This window comes from Sorex araneus, chromosome X, assembly GCF_027595985.1.
Source record: "Sorex araneus isolate mSorAra2 chromosome X, mSorAra2.pri, whole genome shotgun sequence".
Lineage (NCBI taxonomy): Eukaryota > Metazoa > Chordata > Mammalia > Eulipotyphla > Soricidae > Sorex > Sorex araneus.
The window spans coordinates 114,490,196-114,508,684 of NC_073313.1; the positions used below are offsets into that span (position 1 = coordinate 114,490,196).

Below are 18,489 nucleotides of genomic sequence, written 5' to 3' on the forward strand. Positions count from 1 at the left end.
TCAAACACGATGGCCACTCAATACCTCTATTGCAAACCATAACACCCAAAAGGAGAAAGAGAACAAAAGGGAATGAATTCCCTGCTACAGAGGTGGGGTGGGGTAGGTGGTATGGGATGGGGGGTGGGAGAGATACTTGGATCTTCGGTGGTGGAGAATGGGCACTGGTGGAGGGATGGGTACTCGAGCATTGTATGACTGAAACACAAGCACGAAAAGTTGTAAGTCTGTAACTACCTCAAGGTGATTCACTAATAAAAAATTAAAATAAAACAAAATAAAATAAAATCCTATTGTGTATCAGCCAGATTCTAAAAAAATGAAAAAGAGAAAAATTCAGTGTCAGGGATGATTTGTCATTCTGGGTAGAACAAGTGAAAAGCAAGTATGGTTTGATAACCACCTCATGGGGTTGATGGGATGTAATTTCTGCTCACATGGGTGCTCATAGCTGACTACTCAGTCTTAGATTTTCTCTGGCACTTCCCCAGGTGACAGAGGTGGGTAGAGAGAGATGCAATAGATTCCTTTCTTGGGTTGCCAGTCGCTACTCCTCACTTCACATAAGCCACACTGGGAATCCTACACTTTTGGTAGGGGAGTCATGTCTCTCACCCATAAAACTGTTTCATTTTATTTTTAGGACACTGATACTGCTTTTCAAATATGAGGTGACTAAGGTTCAAGTAGAGTTTCTAACTTATCAAAAATTTTTTAGCTGTTGAACAATAGAATTTGAATCTGAATATCCTTTATTCTGACACCAGAACTCTTTATCAACTCTCCAGTATACCTCCCTAACCTATTTATTGTGATGCACTGATAGTTAATTTCAATTAAATGATCATGAGTTACACAGTTACAAAGTTTTTCATGATTGATTTTTGGTCATACAATGCTCCAACACCCATCAGTGTACATTTCCCACCACCAATGTCCCCAGTTTTGCTCCTTCTACCCTTCTACCTCAAGTCTGACTCTATGGCAGATAGTTTATTTTCTCTCTCTGTCTCTTGCTCTCTCTTTCATTTTGGATATTATGGTTTTCAATGCAGGTACTGAAAGATTATTATGTATATTCCTTTACCTACTTTCAGCATTCAACTCTTGTCCACAGTGATTATTTCTATCATTGTCATAGTGGTCCCTTCTCTATACTAACTGCTTCTTCCTCTTCCCCCACCCACTTGTGGCAAACTTCCAACCATGAATAAGTTCTCCTGGCCCTTGTTTCTATTGTCTTTGGGTAATAGTCTCATACTGTATTTTACCATATCCCCAAAATGAGAGGTATCATTCTACGTTTGTCTCTTTCCTTCTAACTCATATCACTTAGCATGATACTCTGCATGTCCATCCATTTATAAGAGAATTTTACGACTTCATTTTTTCTGTAGCTTTGTAGTATTCCGTTGTGTAGATGCACCATAGTTTCTTTATCCAGTCATCTCTTCTCGGGCACTCAGGTTGGTTCCAGATTCTGGCTACTGTGAATAGTGCTACAATGAGCATAGAAGTATAGATTGTGTTTCTGCTGTTTTTGTTCCTTCAGAGTATATTCCCAGATGTGGTATTGCTGGGTCATATGGAAGCTCAATTTCTAGGTTTTTGAAGAATACCCACATTGTTTCCCCAAAATGGTAGACCGGTCAGCATTCTCACCAATAATGAACGGGGGGTGGGGGGTGGGAGGCGGTCACCTTTTCTCCGCATCTGTGTGTGTATTAGTTGTTCTTGTTCGTTGTTATGTGTGCCAGTCTCTGTGGTATGAGAGGATATCTCATTGTTGTTTTGATTTGCATCTCCCTGATGATTAATGATGTTTCATGTGCCTTTTGGTTATTTGGATTTCTTCATTGAAGACGTTTCTGTTAATTTTTTCTCTCCATCTTTTTGATGGGATTAGATGTTGCACTGGTTGTTTTTATAAAGATGTTTAAGTGTCCAAGTCCCCAAAAAAGAAACTGTTTGGGGACAATATTTAGCAAATTTTACTGAATTTACATGGATTACTGATCACAGAGCTGCCTGATAAGTGTCTGTGAGATTATGTTAGAATGAAGTTACAGTGTATTTCCTATGGGTATATAAATATATAGTTTTGGGAGATATGGGGGATGAGTAAAATATGTAGTCATCATGATGTAAATATAAGTGTGAATTAGTGACCATAAGCCTGCAATGTATTTCATTTCACTAGGAATAGTCTCTGACTATTAATATCTTATTTGAATTCAATACTCAGTCTCAGTGTTACACTTGACACAGGATACTCGTTGAAAAAGATGAATAGAATTCACGCCTAAAAAGATATGTATCTCATGAGTTGAACTTTGCTTTAGTCCTTTCAGGCTTTGATAATTAGAAAAATTACAAATAAATTCTAATTTGTTTTATAAAGACAGCTTCTTTATTTCTTCCTGTAGGTTTAATGTTCCTATATTGAGATTATAGAGGTTACCCTAGATAACAATAAATGGCATATCTGTTAATCTTCGATAACTTGGGAATATGTTGGCATAGAGTCCAGCCAATCAAAAACTGCATTTATAAATGTTTTCTTTCTATTTCTTCTGTAGGAAGCAGATAGAACACAGCACAGACTATGAAAATTTCCTGTTGTGCTCAGGGAAGCAATTATTAATATAGAGACAAATAATTCGTCTTCTTCTCTTTTCATTTTGTCACATTTTATTCATGCATATTTTGAAACTAAGTGTGGGGGCTAAAGGGTCCCATATTGCCCTGAAATACACAGTATTTATTTTGTAGAATAAAACAAATATATGTAATGTGTGGAATTTTTGAACAGTTGTGTCATAGTAACACTGTAGCACTGTAGTCCCATTGTTCATCAATTTGCTCCCGTGGGCACCAGTAACATCTCCATTGTGAGACTTGTTGTTACTATTTTTGGCATATAGAATACGCCACAGGTAGTTTGCCAGGCTCTGCCATGCATGCGGGATACTCTCGGTAGCTTGCTGGGCAATCCAAGAGGTACGGAAGAATAGAGCCCGGGTAGACCGCGTGCAAGACAAAAGCCCTACCTGCTGTGCTGTCGCTCCAGTCCGTGCCATAGTAAAGAGCAGTAAAAAGACTGGCACTTCTAGCCTAGATCTCCAGCCAAGGTGCTGCTGTCCTGACTTGCTCTGCTCTTCCCTTCAGAGCAAATAGGTATTTTGAGGCCTAGAAACATTTACCGTGTTACATTATGCAATAAAATTAATAGTACTACGATTATTAGTAGTTGTAGCCACAGCAGCATCAGAAATAGTATGGTGTTCTACTATAAAGCAAGTGGAATTTCACCTCAGTTGATCTGAGAGGATAGTATTACTCATTTTTAGCTGAGCATTCAGGAATTGTCTTTACAGGTGGGACATAACTAAATGGAAAACAAAGTAATGTATAATAAGTCTCTTGAGCAGCTGTCAAAACTCATGTGACTTTAGGGTCAGAGAATTATTACAGCGGGTAAGGCACTTGTCTTGCATGCAGCTGACCTGGCTTTGATCTCTGGCACCGCATAGGGTGCCCTGAACATTTAAAGGAGTGATCCTTGATCACAGAGGCAGGAGTAAACCATGAGTACAGCCAGATGTGACCCCAAAACAGAACAAAACAAAACCGTGATGTGACCAGTGGTCAAGGACTTATTTCATATGCATGACTCCCACTTCAAAACATTTTCCCAATAAAAAAAGAAAGTATACATGCCTTCAGAAAAGAAAGGTATGAATTTCCCTTTGAGTCTGTTTTAAAAGAGGGATTAGGTAATGAAATTCTTTTATTAGTAATAGGAAAAAACTACTTAGTGTTCACATGGCATGTATAGCAGTGTTGTAATTATAATATTAGAATATCTCAGAAGTGATGTGAAGTCAACTGTCAAAATTTTGGAATAATCAGACATAAGAATAAGAAATATATTAAATATATTTAAGGTGCTTTCAGTTGGATTTATTATTGTCAAACATGATCCTCTAGGGGTGGCACAACAAAGTCAATGGATTAGGTCTAACCTTTTAGATTTTAAATTTCTTTGAATGAAAACAATTTCCCCAGAGATATAAGTAAACAATGAGAATTCCTTTAGTATGTGGTACATCTCAGAGAATGGAACAGCCCCTATTTGGACAAAGTTTCAAGTACAGAACCTGCTTTAGCTTTCCTAAGACATTGCATAAAAGTGAATTAAAAATAAAAATAAATAATAGGAAAAACATTATGGATTAGCATATTATTAATAATATCACAATTATATAGCATTTATTGAGTATGAGCTAAGTCCTGTTCTAAGGGGTGAGACCAAAGGGAGTTATTTATTTCTGCTTGTTATTTTTCATTTTTAGTTCAGTCACTGTGATATAGAGTTAAGAAGTTGTTCGTGATTGAGTTTCAGTCATACTATGTTCCAACACTCATCCTTTCATCAGTGTGCATTTCTCACCAATGTCCCCACTCCACACCTGGCTCTGCCCTCACAGACTGTTTCTATGGCAGACACATTTCTGTGTTCTGTTCTCTCTCTCTCTCTCTCTCTCTCTCTCTCTCTCTTATTTTATTTTTTGGCACTGTGTTTTAAGATACTGTTACTGAAATGATGTCATGTATGTCAATTCACCTCCTTTCAGCACTCAGTTTTTGTCCAGAGTGGTCATTTCCAACTATCATTGCCATAGTGATCCCTTCTCTGTCCTAAATGCACTTCCCCTTTCCACATCATGGTAAGCTTCCTACTTCCTGTTTCCTACTTCCACCAACAGTCTTTCTGGACCTGGTTTCTACTATCTTTGGGTGTTGTTCGAATACTTTTATTTATTTATTTATTTATTTATTTATTTATTTATTTATTTATTTATTTATTTATTTCGGGCTGGAGTGATAGCACAGCGGTTGGGCATTCGCCTTTCACGCGGCCGACCTGAGTTCGATTCTTCCGCCCCTCTCGGAGAGCCTGGTAAGCCACTGAGAATATCGAGCCGTGCGGCAGAGCCTGGCAAGCTACCCGTGCATATTGGATATGCCAAAAACAGTAACAATAAGTCTCTCAATGAGAGACGTTACTGGTGCCCGCTTGAGTGACAGTGATATTTATTGATTGATTGATTGATTGATTGATTGCTTTTTGGGTCACACCCAGACATGCACAGGGGTTACTCCTGGCTCATGCACTCAGGAATTACCCCTGGTGGTGCTCAGGGGACCATATGGGATGCTGAGAATCGAACCTGGGATGGCCGCATGCAAGGCAAATGCCCTACCTGCTGGTTGGGTAATTATAAATACAAATTTATATTTAAAAAATAATATTAAAAAATAATATTCTACAAATGAGTTCAATAATTCTGTTTCTCTCTCTCTTTTCTCTCTCTGACTGATTTCACTCAGCAGGATATGCATGAACCCATAGTCATATCCATATCCATGTCCATGTCCATGTCTATGCATGTATAAGCATGTTTCTTGACTTCATTTTTTCTAACATTGTGTAGTGTTCCATTCTGTAGGTGTACCATGGTTTCTTTATCCACTCATGTGTCTTGGACACTTGGATAGTTTCCAGATTCTGGCTATTGTGAACAGTGCTACAATGAATATAGGAGTGAAGATAGATTTTTCTGCATGTGTTTTTGGGCAACTAGGGTATATTCCTAGAAGTGGTATTGCTGGGTCATAATTAAGTTCAATTTCTAGTCTTTTGAGGAATGTCTATATTGTTTTCCAGAAAGGCTGGATCAATTGACCTTCCCACCAGCAGTGAAAGGGAGTCCCATTCTCTACACATCCATGCTCGCACAGGTTGTTCTTTTTGATGTATGCCAATCACTGTGGAATCAGATATCTCACTGTTGTTTTGATTTGCATCTCCTTGATAATTAGTGATGTAGAATACTCCTTCATGTGTCTTTTGGTCATTTGTATTTCTTCCTTGAAGAAGTTTATGTTCATCAATTCTCCCCTTTTTTCGATGGGGTTGTGTATTTTTGTCTTGTAAGTATCAGTACCTTATATATCTTGCATATTAATCCTTCATCATGTGATTATTGGGTAAATATTTTTTTCTTATTACCTGGCCGATCTTTGTAGTCTGGATATCATTTCATTGGAAGAGCAGAAGCTTTTTAGTATAAAGTAGTCCCATTTGTTTGTCTTTGCTTCCACTTGCTTGGTCAGTGGTGTTTCAAGCTTGAAGATACTGTTAGATTCAATGTCATGGAGAGTACTGCCTAAGTTTTCCTCTACATACCTTATAGATTCAGGTGTGATATCTATGTCTTGAATTAATTTTGATTAGATTTTTGTGTATGGCATTAGAAAGAGGTCTGAGTTTGTTCTTTTGGTTGAGTAACTGACCAGTTTTCCTAACACTATTTGTTGAACGGCTTTCCTTGTTTCACTTCATATTTTTGTTCCTTTATCTAAGACTAAATGATCATATATTTGACGAACTGTTCCACGATATTCGAGTCTATTCCATTGATCTGAGGATCTATCTTTATTCTAATATCATGTTGTTTTAACTACCATCCCTTTTTAGTACAGTTTAAAGTTGGGGAAAGTGATGCCTTTCATCTCCTTTTTCCCAAGGAGTGCTCTAGTAATTCAGAGAAGTTTTATCATGCCATATAAATTTCAGGACTGCTTGGTATACTTTATGAAATATGGCATGAGTATTTTTATAGTGACTGCTTTGAATCTGTGCAATGCTCTGGGGATATGGCCATTTTGATTATATCAATCTTCCCAATCCATGAGCAGGAATCGTGTTTCCATTTCCTTGTGTCCTCTTTTTATATTTTCAATTAGTATTTTGTAGTTTTCTTTGTATAAGTTTTCCACCTCTTTATTTAAGCTCATTCTGAGGTACTTAATTTTCTGAAGCATAATTGTGAACAGGAGTACTAAAAAATTACTTTCTTGTATTTTATTATTTGTTTATAAAAATCCATGGACTTTTGTTTATTAATTTTAGAGCCTGACACTTTACTATACAAATATATTATTTCTAGAAGCTTTTTGGTATACTCTCTAGAATTTTTAAAATATAGTGTGATGTCATCTACAAGTAGTGAGAGCATGGCTTCTTCCTTTTCTATCTGGATGCACCTGATATATATATTTTTTGCTAATTGCTATGGCAAGTACTTCCAGTACTATATTGAAACGCAAGCACGAAAATCAGTAAATCTGTAACTGTACCCCACGGTGATTCACTACTAAAAAATTTTAAAAAGAAGTGGTGAAAGTGGGCAAACTTGTTTTGTCCCTGATCTTAGAGGGAAGACTTTAAGTTTTTCCCCCATTGAGGATAATGCTTGCTGTAGGCTTGTGGTAGATGATTTTGAGTATATTGAGGAAAATTTCTTCAACTCCCATTTTGTTGAGGGTTTTTTTTTAATCATGGATGGGTTCTGGATCTTGTTAATTGTGTTTTCTGTATCCAGTGATACAAGCATATGGTTTTTATAGTGTCTTTTATTGATATGGTATATTATGTTGATTGACTTGCATGTATATTAAAGCATCCTTGCATTACTGTGATGAGTCCTACTGGGTCATGGTGTATGATTTTTTTATGAATAGTTGGATTCTATTTGCTTGAATTTTGTTGAGGATCTATGCATCTGTGTTCATAAAGGATATTGGCTGGCAATTCTCTTTTTTGTGGTGTCTTTCTCTTCTTTTGGTATCAGGTTGATAGTTGCCTCATAGAAACTGTTTGGGAGTATTTACGTTTCTTCAATTTCCTGGAAAAGCCTGAAAAAGCATTGGCAGTAGATCTTTAAAGATTTGAAAGAATTCTCTTGTGAATCCATCTGGACCTGGGTTTTTGTTTATGAAAAGACTTTTGAGTACCATTTCAATTTTCTCTATAGTGTTATATATGTTCAGGTATTCCAAATCATCTTGGTTCAACCTTGGCAAGTTATAGGAATCCAGGAATTTATCCATTTCTTCTAGGTACCCTTGTTTAGTCGCAAAAGATTCTTAAAATAATCTCTGATAATTCTTTGAATTTATGTGGTGTTTGCTGTTTTATCCCCTCTTTAATTTATAACTTGGTTTATTAGGGTTCTGCCTCTCTCTTTTTCTCTTTCTCTCTTTGTAAGTCTTGCTAGAAGTTTATCAATTTAATTTTTTAAAGAACCAGTTCTTTCTTTCTTTCTTTATTATTTTATTGAATCACCGTGAAAAAATACAAAACTTTCAGGTTAAAGTCTCATTCATATAATGATTAAACCCCATCCTTCACCAGTGCACATGTTCCACCACCAAGAACACCAATATACTCCCCTCCCACATCCCCCCACCTGAGTGGCTAATGATCTTCACTTTATTTTCTCTGTACTTTGAATACATTCAATATTTCATTAGAGAATTCACTATTATTATTTGGAATTTTTCCCCAACAATCAAGCCTGCTGAAAAGGCATCATTTAATAATTTGTTTTCCATTGCTGAGAATGAATGAAGACTCTATGAGCTCCTGCGGCCCATAGAGTTCACAGTCTAGATGCATTTCTGTAAGAAGCCTCTCTGGGTGCCAAAATGATTTAGAAGACCTCTCAGATCATAGTCTTTAAGGAGCAGAGGGTCTGTTTCGCGTGCGGCAGCTCTGGATCTTCCCAGTTCTTAATTTAATTGATCTTTTAGATTTTATTTTTGGTTTCCATTCGTTAGTTTCCACTGTATCATTTCCTTCCTGCTGCCTGATTTGAGTTCCTTTTTTTCCTTTTGGTCATTTTCTAGTTTCTTAAATTATGCATTGTTACTTATATAGGCTTTTTCTTCCTTCCCGATGAATGTGATGAAAGTTAAATGCATGCTACCCCTTTGTTAATAGTATTGTGAGCCACAGTGCCTGGAAGGAAAAGAGAAAAGGAGAGAAAAGAAAAGTGTCTACTATAGAGTCAGGCTGTGTGGGTGAGCGTAAAGGAAACGAGGCACATTGGTGGCAGGAAATATACAGAAGTGAAGGGATAAGTTTGAAAATATTAAACAAATTTTCTCACTTTATTTAAACATCGTGGTTTATGAGGTTGTTCATGATGATTTGTTATAGCCACTAAATATTCTCACACCAATATCATCACCATTGTCACCTTCCTTTCACTGTTATTTCCATTTTCCCAATCACTCCTCAAGCCTTTCCCTGTAGCAGATCCACAACAATTTACTTTATGTTGCTTGTTAACATTAAATGGCTAATGGTCTACTCAAAAATTACTCCAGTAAAAGAAACTTTGTGAAAATTGTATTTCACCATGGGTACTTTAAGTCATTGTCTGAGGGTTTACTAAGTTTTTTTTTTTGTTAGTGGAGCTTAGTTGGCTACTACATTACGCTACTATCCAATCTGATTTACTATTTCTGAGTTTGGAGTTGGCACTCCAAAAATTCCAGAAGATTTGACTAGGCAGAGAGCCTACACAACAGTGGTGGTAGGACATGTTTGTGGCTGTTGGGACTTCCAGAAGAACAGGGTGGGCAGGAGGAGATCACCCACCTTGACTACAAAAAGGCCCAGAACTTTCAGCCCCCAAACCCACCGTATCTGACATATTTTGCAGGTTGGCATCTCTGGACCTCAGTGATGGGTCAGTGGAATCTGGCGAGAGGCATGGCGGCAGCTATTTTGGTGTGAGTGAGGCTGCTGGGGCTTGGGAGGATGGAAACTTGGCCCATCGCCCTCTTGAGATAGTCCTGGAGGTCTCAAGTTGGAATCTGTGTATTCGAGAAATTTTTCCTGCTAGTTGAACTCTTTTGAGATTTAATTGAGTTTCAGGAACAGAGCCAGGAGAGGTTTTTACTTGGTAGTGTGGGTCATTAAATTTTTTAATAAATTCTTATTGGCCTCTTGAACTCTCTCCCTGCTCACGTGTATGTTTAAAATTATAGTTAGTGATGCTTTCCCATTGTACATTTTAGATGTATTTCTAAACTTCTGCTTTTCTTCATTTATGCCATGAGCACCCTTCATACTTCGCAGATGATTGCGAGGGTTTGAGGAATTATTGAATTTTGTATGTAAAGCACATAACATAGTCACTCAATATGACTTCTCTATCCATTCAAGCCAATAACTGTTTCAAGTTGGATTATTGTATCTTGAGTGATTATCATAGTATATGGCATATGGAATTTATGCAACAAATAAACTGGAATGAAGGATGGATGGCTAGTAGGTCAGAATAATTACTAATTATAGTTATTGATTTACAAATATTAAAGTATTAGTGTTAAGAAGACTGCATAATTGCATAACACACCTACTAGTCAAGCTATCCTCACTCAGACGTATACGTATCAAGCAATGCTAGATCATGTTAATGTTTAAACAGGGCCCTATGGTACTCTTGCTTTAAGAACTGTTCTTTAGTAACTATAAGTTTGAGGGAAGGAACATCATAGTACAGAGTTAGAAGAAGGCTGTGAGTTAGGGCACTGTCTGCTTAGAAAGCCTTTGGGAAAGATTTGATACTTAAAAACTATACAAAAATGTAAAAATGGCACTTCAGAATTTACTTTCATATATTTGAAGAAACATAATAAAATGTTAATAAAACTGCAAGGCTAGCAAGCCAACCTTGTAGGGGTCCTTTGTCAAGTTTTAACTCTGCAGAGTTTTGGTGCAGTTTGCTTTTTCACATTCCATTTGTTGGGGAAAATTCTTGTAGAGACTTTTTAGGCTTATGGCAAGGTTTCCAGAATACCTTTATTGCTATATGCTCCAAACAGAAGAAGTAGAAAACAAGATTGATTCCCAGACCACTCAGCATCCAATGGTGGGGTTCCTACTATTTATATTCTTGGCTCCCCACCATGTCCCTTTCTTATTTCCCAAAATCTGTCAGCAAAGTGAGAATTTTTGCACACTTTTGGCTTAGTTTCTATTATTAAGGGGATTTTAGTAATTTGAAAACTTCTGCTTGGGAAAATGGTGATGAATCTTTTCATGAACTCATAAGCTGTGGTAATTTTTAAATTGTAGATACCATTTTCCATAATACTGTTAAGGACATGTTTTCATGCATATGATGCTGCAACACCACATCTTTACCAGAGTATCACTCCCTGAAATTCCTCCATATCCTTCCTCAATGGGAACATTCTGGTGGAGGATGTGGTTTTGAAACATTGTTTGCAAATTTCACCCTATCATTGACAGATATAAGTTGTGGTTTCTAATATAAAAATTAATAGTCATTTTAGATAAGTTAAAATTTTTATTTCTGAAATAAATGACCAAATTGGTTGAGAATCTGACTAGTCAGAAGTGAAGTTCTCAACCAAATGGTAGATTCCTGTACTCACAATTGAAGCCAGTAACCTCATCATTGGCTTCAATGATTTCATTGGCATCAAAGGCAAGCACAGGGTCACACAGCAGACAGAGAAAACATAAGGAGGATACAGGAAAAAATGTGGCATCAACAGGGCAGTGCCAAGAAACAGTGCAAGAAACTTCTTCAAATCTGATATCAGAGAGTGGATGGATCACTCATCACCAGCATCTTTATTATTTAAACTGTCTTCAATACATGTGGATCCACATTACAGACCTTCCCTGAAGTTCAATATTCATTGCTTTTAAATGCACGACAAGTCACTATTTGACAGTGGAACTAAGCAATCACTGTCACTGTCATCCCGTTGTTCATTGATTTGCTCAAGCGGTCACCAGTAACGTCTCCATTGTGAGACTTGTTTGTTACTGTTTTTGGCATGTTGAATACACCACGGTAGCTTTCCGGGCTCTCTGAGAGGGGCAGAGGAATCGAACTCAGATCGGCTGCATGCAAGGCAAATGCCCTACAGTTATGCTATCGCTCCAGCCCGGAACTAAGCAGTAGGCTGTGAAAATTTCTTATATAAGAATAATGTTTTACTGAGTTTAGAGTAGTAGTTTCTTACTCTTAGGTCAACAAAAGTCACAGTACGCTGTAGAGAAAAAAAAACTCTGCTATACTGCAGTTTTGTTTTTTCCAAACTTGGAACATTCCCCATTTTCACCTAGCCCTTCCACCCTGCCATGTTTGTTCATAACTATCAGTGATTTCTAGATGTGTGGCTTACCCAAACTCCATTTGTGTTGTTACATGCTAAAAATGAATTGTAATATAAGGCATTTATACAGGTACAAACATATGTCAAGATACACTGTTTCGATGTACTTATGTCTGAAAGCAAAACAGGACATAGCAGCAGGTAAGAACAAACATACTTTTCAAAAACTTTTGTAAAAAATGATCTGTCCAAACAACTAAAGGGAAATAAGAAAAGGTGTTTCAGTGTAAGCAGGGTTATGAGGCAATATTGTCCTGAAAGTTATTCTACTGTATTTTAAAAATCAGCTGAAATTGTGATTTTATTTTGTAAAAAACCGCTGGACCTCAAAAAAGTTTCCTAATCAGAGACATTTCTCAGGAATTATTAAAACAAACAGGCAAGCAAACATAATGACACAAACGGTATATAAAATTTCTTCTAATGAACATATGACCTTATCTCTGTATGTATATCTACAGGACGCAACTCAAACAGGCTGCCTATTTCAGGAACCAAAGATCCATGAAATACTAAATGGGATATTTTAAAAATCACTGTTATACAAATGAATGAAATGCAATTTGGAATATATGTCTTCATTAAACTGCCTTTGTGATTTTATTTGTATCAACTTTTCAAATCATCTCCTATTTTTTTTAAAAAGATACTATTGTTAGGGCCAGAGTCACAGTACAGTGACTAGGGCACGCACTTGACTCACTTGTCACCAGTCAGGGTTGGATTCCTGGCACTGCACATGGTTCCCCAAGCATTATAGGAGCCACTCCCTGAGCATTAACACAAAAATGAAACACTGTTGATAAGCAAACAGTGAAATAATTTATTAATAATCTTCAATAGAATATTTTACCCAAAAGTCATAGATAAATAAACCTACTTTTAGCAACTGTGGATCACAGTATAGAAGGGATTTGTCAACAGTTGAACAGCCAAATTATGGGGTCAAGGATGAGAACGAATGTAGTTTTTCTTCAGCTGAAAACGTTTCCTGACTTCAGAAATAGTTTTCAAACTGTTTAGGATGGGGATAATGCCTTTTCTTTTCTTTTTACATTTTTAAATATTAGGCAAAAATCTTTGATGTTTTTAAATCAAAGATTATTATGACTGAAGAAAGTCAGTACTTAATGACAAAAGTACAACTCACCAACAAAATATAATGAACCTAGATGTATATGCTAGTTATAAAATATGCATTAATATATATTTTTAACTTACAGAGCCATAAATAGTAATTTAAATATATTTACACCAGATTATATAGGTCATATAAACAGGATGTGATTAAGGATAATTAATGATAATTAATGGTTTAATATTTCTGTGGCCTTGCTTTATGATTTCATTTGAGCCAATTTTTGGTAAGAAGAGTGTAATTAATTACTATATTTAGCACCTTTATCCAACATTGTTCATTTTACCTTCAAAATTATGTTTTCTAAAGCATGGTAGTCTATAGCAAGACTTATTCTACTCATACACGTTAGCACTTTACCAAATATCCAGGACTTAAAAGCAAGTCAGTTGTGTGTGTGTGTGTGATGCACATGGACTTACTCATTTACAGAACAGCCTGCATACTTACGACCATTTTATGTACATAAAAAAGAAAACATAGTTCATTTTTATGCGTTGCTCCATTAAACCTTGCCTCTATGAGAGGACTGTTTTTTTCTCCCCCAATTTTATTAACTTGTGTTTCCAATACTGTTACTGATAGGGTATCATCATGCATGTCACATTACTTCATTTCAAGACTTAGCCCTAGTCTGGAATGACCTCTTTCCTTTATTATTTTCTAGTGATACATTTACTGAATAATTACCTCCTGCCCCACAGCGACACACACACAGACAGTATAGACACACACACAACCAGTGGTGATCTTCATAAAAAGAACTAGTTCTCCTGCTCTTTTCTGGCTAGGTTGCTAAAGCCTATGTCACTTCTAGACCAAGTATCTAAATGAATACTTTGTGTGCAATGTTTAAAAAATCTCAATCTGCATCCAGAATAATTTATATGTAAGGACAATTTTTATTTCATCAGAACTCCATGGGTTAACTGTGATGTAGTAAGAACATGTTTAGAGGAAATAGGGAAAAAACTGAGATTTGGTGAGGTCTCCAGTACTTCCATACCTTGATGGTTTGATCAACACTGCCAGTCATCACATAGGGTGCCGTCTTATGGAATCCAAGATGGAGCAAAATGATCATGCGCTTCAATGTTCTTCATCAATTGCCCATTCTTATAATTCCATATATGTGAGGTCTTGTCATCAGCACAACTAAAGCTGAAGGACTCCAGAGAATGGAATTGGACTCCACATCACCAGTTATCATGACCCTCAAAGGTGATAAGGCTCTTGCCAGTGCTGACATTCTACATCTTAATCATCTTAACTCTGGATCCAGAGAGTAAAAATGGTCCAGGCTGGTCACTTTTTTCAGTATTAAAACCTGTGACTTCATGGGATTTACGACAAAAACTGCAGCAAAAGGACACGAGGGTGCTCTTGGGAAGGCGGGAGGCACCGGCCCCTCCCACCGCCGAGATGTGATCCCGGGGGCCGCACGCGTGTGCGGCCTCTCCGCAGCTGCAGGAGCGTGAATCCAGACCCAGCAAAACCTCTTTCGGCATGGGCAACTACTCGCAGAATGTCTCCAGCCTGAGAACTAAGGCTCGGCCCTGTGCCTGCCCAGGAGGGGAAAGATATTTCTCTCTCTCTCTCTCTCTCTCTCTCTCTCTCTCGCCTCTTTCTCTCCGGGGAGAAAGGGCGCGGTGTCCGCCATATTATGACGACCACAGATTGGGTTTTCAAGCCTGCAATGATCCAATATCTGGAAGAAATCTCCCTGGACTTAGTTTTTAAAGTACAGAAATTCAAAATTCATTTGTCTTCACAGTAGGTCTGAATCTAGTGGGGTACTCCTAACAACAATAGTGAGGTTTGTGTTGAAATATTGAATGTAACCAAAGTAAACAGAAAGTAAAATGAAACATATCAGTTACAAGGCGGGGGGGGGGGTGGGGGGGCGGGATGGGAGGTGAACTGTGGTTTTTTTTTTTTTGGTGGTGGTATTTGGGCACTGGTGAAGGGATGGTTGCTTCAGCATTGTATAACGAGACCTAAGCCTGAAAGCATTGTAATCTTCCACATGGTGATTTAATAAAATAAAATTTTTATTTAAGAAAAAAGAATTAGAAATAAGTCTACACACTAATATAGTATTTAAAAAAATCTCAATATCTTCTAAATATAAAATTTTCATCCCTCTTTTTTCTTACATTTTGTGTTAAAGAAACAAAGTATTTTTTGTTTATTTGGTAGGTTGGTTTTTATCCTGTAGTGTTTACTGGCTGTATTTTTTCTTTGTTGTATCTCTGTGATATTTTTAGTATGTTCCTTTATGTGTTTTTTATAAATTGATATATCTTGAGATGTGAAAAAAGCAAAAAAAAACTCCTGTGACTTCCACAATAGAAGGATACAAACTTTCTGGAGTTCAAGAAATACATTCCACTACATGCTAATGTTCCCGAAGCTCGTTCTTGCACTGTATAGCTGCTATAATCCAAACATGAACAGTACAGTCATGGGAACAGGTTGCTATCAGCACGCCATTCTGATTTGGTTCATACCAATGTTGTGTGGTTTTGAATGTCTTCACACAGTAGTCAGTGTGTATATTCCACATCTTTATGGTTGTATCCTGTTAGACAGACAATAACCTCCACTGGGAATGATGGCCACTGAAGAAACATCGTGATCATGGTCATAGATGGTTCTAATGCAGAGATAACTCTGAAAATCCCACAATTTGATGGTAGAATCTGTAGAGCAGGAGGCAATCAATGTCCTGCTTTGGTCAAGTGAAGTATCCTGAACTGAGTCTGTGTGGCCTTTAAGAGTTTGTTTCAGGGGCTGGAACAATAGCACAGCGGGTAGGGCGTTTTGCCTTGCTGACCGGGGTTCGATTCCCAGCATCCCATATGGTCCCCTGAGCACCGCCAGGGGTGATTCCTGACTGCAGAGCCAGGAGTAACCCCTGTGCATCGCCAGGTGTGACCCAAAAAGCAAAAAAAAAAGAGTTTGTTTCAAAGATCCAGTCTTATAATCCAATGCTAAAATTGTAGCATTTTCTGAAGCTGAAATCATAAATGTGAATACAGAGTGGAAAAACACTCCAGTAACCAGGCTTCTGTGTCTCTTCAATGCATGTTTTTCTGTAACAAGGGGGAACCCATTTTATCAGACCCGGTTTCTCTCCAAGGTGCGCATTTGCTTTCTGATCTTCTTTTGTTCAGCTTATTTTTAATTCTAAATTCATAACTTCTGTGACACACTAACAGATGTCCATTTTTTCCCCAAAAGTCAGGTACATTTGTAATCCATTTCTTGACTTGTATCCAATTCAGCTTCTGTTTTAAAAAGGGAATATGCCTGTTCAAAGCCATTTGAATGAAGGTAATCAGCTATGGTTCTGTGGATTTCACCTCGTTTCTTGGAGTTAGTGCCATTTTGGCTGTAGCATCAAGCTTATTTGATGTAGTGTTATTTTCGGTTCAATTCTCTATTTACAATTCAATAGGTCACTGGTTGAATTCAGAAGAGGATAACCTCTCTCACAAATGGATCCAATCTATAATCAAGAGATACTCAACAAGTCAGGGTCATTCTATGAGAGTTCTATGCCCTCAGTCTCAGCAGATCCTCTTTCACCTTTGCTTTTGTAGAGTAATTGGAGACTGGATTAGTTAGAGAAAAAGGAGGAAGAATGGTGGGGAAAGAACAAGGAGGACAGAGCATTGGGACCAGTCCCTGAGAAGGGATGTGGCAATAGAGCACAGGTTCCTGAGACATTGCAGGACCTAAGACCAACTCCACCCTTCCACTTCCATCCTTCCCTTTCTCACTGCATAGACAATAGCTGAGAATATCTGCTTCTCTGCTCCCTAATTAAGTATCTCTGCGTTGACTCCACAGCCACCCAACTTGAAAGCTGTTTTTTCCTGTCTCTTCTTATAAGCTCCTCTGCACAGGTCTACAGGAGGCCTCAGCGTAAATCTGTACCTTTGTGTTCATAGATGTTTTAGAGTTCCTGTCTTCTTTTCAGGAAGTGTTCATTCGCTTTCTGGAGAGGTTATTCTCCCCTCTTTAGAACTTAGTGATTCTGTCCTCAGTAGCTTTTACTTTGCTACTGAGGCATTTAGGTGACTTTTATGTATCACCTACCAAGCTTTTCAGATCTGTCCTCTCTGTTTGTAGTTTCCTCATTTCTGTTGTCGTATCCTCTTTTGTTTTACTGGCAGTGCATTCCACTGTTTCTCGGAGCTCCTTATACATTCACAACAATTTCTCTCTAAATTCCCTTTCAGAGAGTTCATATAGCTCATGATTATTGGTTGAGTTCTTGCAGACTAGCATCTTCACTCACTAAGTCTTGTAGTTTTCCTTATTGCTTTACTGTTGTGACCTTTGCAGTTTGGAGTTGGTTCTTCTCTATTGGTGTCTGGTTAGGTGCCTACAGTTAGGACTTCTTGTATGTTTACAGCGAGTGATGGACAGGTGAAATAATGCACTGCTGTAGGGTATAAAGGAGCCAGGTTAGTGGAGCAGGGGTGTCTACACATCTTCTCTCTTCTTATCCACTTCTTGGGTGGAGGAAATCCTGACCTGGGTGGAAATATCAAAATATCAATAGCAAAATATCAATCCTGAGTAAAAAGCAGGATTTTGAACACCAATGAGCTTCCTCAGTTTCTGTTATTTCTTGCTTTGTCAAGCAGACTACATAGTTATCAATGTAGCAATCTTAAATTTTTTTATTTCATTAAAGCACCGTGATTTACAAAGCTATTCATAGTTGAGTCTTAGACATAGTGGGAACCAGCACCAAACCCACCACTGGTGTCAACTTTCTTCCAGAAGTGTCCCTAGGTTCTGTTTTCCAACTCCTAATCCCTAGGCTACAACTTGACTGCAACCTTTTATGGTTTGGTTTTCTAAAGTTTGGTCCTCTTGTTTTCAGTGTTGCTGACTCTGTGGTTTGAGTACTTCACTTGATCGCTGCTTTGATCACTGTTATACCTAAAACTCCTAAACTCTTATCCCCTGTTGCTTCCCATCTGTCTCTTCTCTAACCCCTCTATTATTTTTCTTTCTGCTCTCTATACTCAAGGGGCAAGCATGATCCAGCATTCCTTACTTTATATCATTGCATTCCCTCATCGAATTTTTCTAAATAATCACATATTAGTGGAATCATCTTGTTTCACCTTTGGCTGACTTCACTTAGAATGACATCCTCTAGTTCCATCCAAATTTCTGTAAATTGTATTATTTCATTGTTCCTTGAAACGGCATAGTATTCCATTGTGTATAAATATCACACCTTTGTAATCCAC

At 37.6% G+C, this 18,489-nt stretch overlaps 1 pseudogene; it reads right to left on the bottom strand.

Moving 5' to 3' along the window:
- Positions 1–290: 290 nt before the first annotated feature.
- LOC101545246 (platelet-activating factor acetylhydrolase IB subunit beta-like) lies at positions 291–17,428 on the bottom strand (annotated as a pseudogene).
- Between the last annotated feature and the right edge of the window lie 1,061 nt (positions 17,429–18,489).